The sequence below is a fragment of the Zingiber officinale genome, chromosome 1B (assembly GCF_018446385.1).
Source record: "Zingiber officinale cultivar Zhangliang chromosome 1B, Zo_v1.1, whole genome shotgun sequence".
NCBI classification, from domain to species: Eukaryota; Viridiplantae; Streptophyta; class Magnoliopsida; order Zingiberales; family Zingiberaceae; genus Zingiber; species Zingiber officinale.
The window spans coordinates 98549887-98554964 of NC_055986.1; the positions used below are offsets into that span (position 1 = coordinate 98549887).

The 5078-nt window shown below is 42.2% G+C and overlaps 1 non-coding gene across 1 annotated transcript; it reads right to left on the reverse strand.

The window, feature by feature from the left end:
- Window positions 1-2014: 2014 nt before the first annotated feature.
- Window positions 2015-2122, reverse strand: LOC121994906. The gene has a single exon (XR_006115817.1). It is a non-coding gene; the product is annotated as a small nucleolar RNA R71 (small nucleolar RNA).
- Between the last annotated feature and the right edge of the window lie 2956 nt (window positions 2123-5078).

The window sequence follows — 5078 nt, forward strand, 5'->3', positions numbered from 1 at the left end:
ATGATGATTGTGCATGCACCCGAGCAAAGCAGAGCACGGTCGTGCACCCTTGCACGGTCGTGTGGTGATTCCAGACATAGACCATAGCACGGCCGTGCAATCCTGCACGGCCGTGTGGCCATTCACCGAGAGAGAGCAGAGCACGGTCATGCAACCTTGCACGACCGTGCCTCACTACCCGCAGCCAAGATCCACACGGCCGTGTGAACCTCACATGACCGTGCAGTGCAGCCCGAGCCAAAGCAAGACACGGTCGTGCAGACGTGGCACGACCGTGCCACTTTACCCGAAGATAAGAAGAGCTTGGTCGTGCGGATTTCGCACGGCCGTGGCACGGGTCGTGCGGCGCCCGTGCCCTAGCCTATATAAAGGATTTTAGCTCTTCTTCTTAGGGGGAGGAGGTGAGCCGTCAGAAAGGATTTACCTTGGTGTTGTTCCACACTATCCCGAACTTCTGAGATCACCGTCATCATCGCATCAACTCCAGAAGCAAAGGAATGGACCCGAAGATCACTCGACGTTATTGGATAAGCATCTTTTCTCTTTCTCTCTTCTCATTTGAGGATTGTATGCTTACTTTTATTATGTCTTTGGATTTTTCTCCAGCGTATATGGAGTAGATGCCTTATTCTAGGATCAGGGAGTAGTTATGGATAGGGTTTGATGTAAGACTCATGTTTATGCATTTAATTATTGGATGATTTTGCTTGCTTTGTTTCTATTTGATATGCATGAGACTCGTTGAGATTTTCTCATCAAATTAGTCGATTGTGTAGTAATTGCTAATTTCGTAAAGAGAGGATCTTAGATCATATACCCGAGCGGCCCTAGTGATAGGGGTAACCCGTTCACGGACATCTAGGATACTCTCTTGAAAGGAGAGGCAACTTCTCCATAAGGAAGTAAGATACCGAACCAAACCAATATCTATATCCTTAATGATATCGATTGGATTTGTATTCTTATGATCTACCGAGGTGCCCTAGTGACAAGGGTTAACCGTAACAGGATTTCACAAGGATCTTCTCTATTTAGTGCTTAAGGATAGCAACTTTAACTTTCAAAGAATACACATTGATTGACAATGAGGAAAAAATTAAACATGATACATCAGGTTCCACCACAATGAAACCGAACTCCTAGAACTCTTCCCAAGCCAAGTTAACCTTTCTCTCTTTTGCTAGTTCTCACATCTACTTCCCCATTCCCTTTCCTCTTAGGAAATAGTTAACTTACAATCATCGGTAGTTTAGCTAATTCTATGTGAACAATCGCTAGTGCTTATAACCAGTCCTCGTGGGATCGATAATCTTTTATTACTGACGACGTATCCGTTCACTTGCGGAAGTGTAATAAGTTTTTGGCGTCGTTGCCGGGGACTGCGTCTATAACATTAGTGAAAATCATATTGGATCAGACTAGACTTTATTTTTATTTATTTCACTTTACTTTCTACATTTTTATTAACATAAAAAAATATATTTTAACTCTTTATTTTACACTTGGATTATTCAATATCTTGTTCTTGCATGTGAAGAGCTAATCTTTCAGGAGAACTTCTGTCGTTCGATCCAGAAATTGATAGAACTTTCTTGAGGAGAAGAAACTTGCAGAAACTCCAAGCTAAACAAGAAACTTCTGAAATGGCTGACAAACTTTTGAAGGATTATGCAGTACCTTATGCTCGAGGGCTTCAGTCTAGCATCACTCGACCACCAATTGAAGCCAACAATTTTGAAATGAATCCTGTAGTAATCCACATGGTCCAGCAAAATCAATTTGAAGGAGGATCGGACAATGATCCAAATCATCACTTGGAGCTTTTCTATGAGATCTGTAGTACTATGAAAGTAAACAGGGTCCCTCCAGAAACAATAAGGTTACTCCCTTTTGGATTTTCCCTGAAAAATAGAGCTAAGCAGTGGCTTAATTCTCTACCGGCAAACAACATAACATCTTGGGATCAGTGTGAGCATAAATTTTTGGACAAATTTTACCCGCCGAGTAAAACTGCACACATGAGGAATTTAATTGCAAGCTTCAAACAGATAGACTCAGAATCACAATTCGAAGCATGAGACAGATTCAAGAGTATGCTAAGATAGTGCCCCCATTATGGTCTCGAGAAGTGGTTAGTGCCACACACGTTCTACACTAGAATCAACTATCACACGAAGGTGTCCCTCGATTCTACAGCAGGAGGGGCGTTAATGAACAAGAGCCTTAATGAAGATGAAGAGATCATAGAAAATGTGGCATAAAACCACCATCAGTGAGCAGCTGAATGATCTGGAGGTTCTTTCTCTAGGAATCCAATAAAGGCATCAGGAAAATTCGACGTAGATGCAGTTACGCTCATGTTTGCAAACCTGGATGCTTTGACCAAGAAGCTTGAGACCATGGGGAACAACACAACCAATGCAATAGTGTGTGTTAGCAAAATTTGTGGAAGTTCGGATAATGCTCAAGATACTTGCCCCCTAGGACCAATACATGCACAAATAAACTAACTCAAGCAATTCAATGCGATAGTTAGTTATAAGCAAAAGCAAAACAATCCCTACTCTAACACATACAACCCTGGGTGGAGGAACCACCCAAAATTTTCTTACCGGGGCAATCAGGATCAAGGACCAGCAAAACAAAGTTACCAACCAGGGCAACAAAGCTACCCACCTGGACAACAGATTTATCAACAACAACAACCTTCACAACTGTCCTGAATCGAAAAGATGCTTGAAGAAGCTCTCTTGGAGAAAAAAGCGATGAAGAATGAAATTAAGCAGTTAAATCAAAGTTTGGAGAATTATGAAAAGCATTAAAAGATGCAGGACATCTAAATCTCCCAGATAGCCTAGTCCTTTTCAAGAGCACAGGGAGCATTTCCGGGAATGCCCGACATAAATCCGGTAGAACATTGCAACCGCATTGAGCTAAGGAGCGGACGGACTTTGGGAGACTCCCAAATGACTGCTCAAAAAGGAATTGACTCAGAAGAAGAGTCCTCTCCTCTTATGTCTAATTTGGTCCTTAAAAAGGATAGGGAGGAGATCACCAAGAAGGTCGAAGGGACTCTTCGACTTCCCCCATAAAGTTAGACAATTTCTTTCCCCCAGAAACTAATTACATCCCAAAAGGATGAAGAGTTCCATTGATTCCTTAAGAAGATTAAAGAAATCTGCATTGAAATACCTCTGATAGGCGCACTTCACCAAATGTCGAAATTCGCCAAATTTTTAAAAGGTATTTTATCTAACAAAAGACAGAAGGGAAACTTTGAGACTGTGGCATTGACAGAGAAGTGCAACGCTCTACTCATGGCAGATATTCCCCCAAAGCTCCAGGATCCAGGAAGTTTTTCTATACCATGCAAAATTGGCCCTGAGCTCATAAAAAAGGCTTTCTGTGACTTGTGAGCGAGTGTTAGCCTACTTACATACTCATTATGTAAGAAACTAAGACTCTAGAACATCAAACTTACTACTATGGCACTACAATTAGCTGACCATTCATGTAGATACCCAATGGATATAGTGGAAGGCATACCAGTAGAGGTAGAAAGATGTATTATTCCCAAGATTTTATTGTCCTGGACATGGAGGAGGATCCCAAGATCCCAATCATCCTTGGAAGACCATTCCTCGCCACCGCTGGAGGCCTCATTGATGTGAAAAATCATAAATTATCCTTGGACATTGACAAAGAAAGGTTGGAATTTGATTTATCTAATTCTCCTAACTGCGTCTCCTCTTCTCAAGGAAATTCTAGCAAGATGAATATACACAAAGCTGAGGAATGTAGTTTCCAAGAGAGGTCGCCTCCAACAAGAAAAGAGAAGTACATCTATCCTGCATGCGTGAAACTGAAGGTGCAGACTAGAGCATTAACCCTAGGAGGAGAGTCATGCTTCCATGGGTTTAGTCCACACTAATTGATATGGGGTCGAGCTAAAGACCTAAAACAAGCGCTTCTTGGGAGGCAACCCAAGGGTTTTTGTTTTAATTTGTTATCAATTTGTCGTTCTATTTAGTTCAATGAAATTTTTTTTATTGTCGGATCTTTGTTTTCAGGATGTGTATAACCTCCACGAGCTGGTTGTGATCATTTCATGGGTGTGGAGGCGTCAGAGGACTACGCGCGTAAGAGAGTCGGCCGTGTGACCCCACACGGCCATGTGAAGCTAATAGAGGAAGAAATACCACTGGTCATGTGACTCCGCACGACCGTGTGACTTGTGCAGAGAATGAACAATACACTGTCGTGCAGAATGACATGATCGTTCGAAGTCACCAGAGGGGAAGAGGGCACGGGCCGTGCAGATTTGGCACGGACGTGTGATCGTGGCCGAGAGGAGGAAAGAACCGGCCGTGTCAACTGACACGTCCGTGCCAAGCTATCAAGAGGAGGGCATGCAGATTCTTACACGGCCAGACCCAATTCCACTCCTATTAGGGCACGGGTGAGCAGAGGATTACACGGTCGTGCCGCCACCATCATCTCCTCCCTCACACATCCCTTCTCTTTCCTTCCTCCCACAAGTTTCCAAAAGTGCTACCACCCATCTCCCACATTCATCTCATTCAAATCTACCTCTCCTGTCATCCATGATGTCAAATATCATCGTCAAGAGCTCTCGTCAAAGGAAAGGAAAAGAGTTGTTGGTTGTCTCAAACAAGAGGAATGCAGGCTTCAAAGGTATGTCTAACAACTTCGACATTACTTTTTCTAGTGATGAACAATTGCATTGTTATCACTCTTTATCCAAACGTTCTATTTTGAGCACTAGTTTTATGGACCAAGAAACCTTGGAAGTGCTGGGGTTTAGGAATGATATTGATTGGTTACTTGATAGAATAGGTTGGACTAACGTAATGACCATGAAGTACCCAACTTATCCTCGTATCATTTTGAAAATTTTAAGCTCCATCACTGTTGATAATGTTCAAGGAGGAGGAAAATTAAAATTTTATTTATTTAATGATGACTATGAATGGACTCTTGAAGATTTTAATGTATGCTATGATTTACCTAGGGATGGAGCTTACATAATCCTACCTTCTTTTGAAAATTCAAATTTA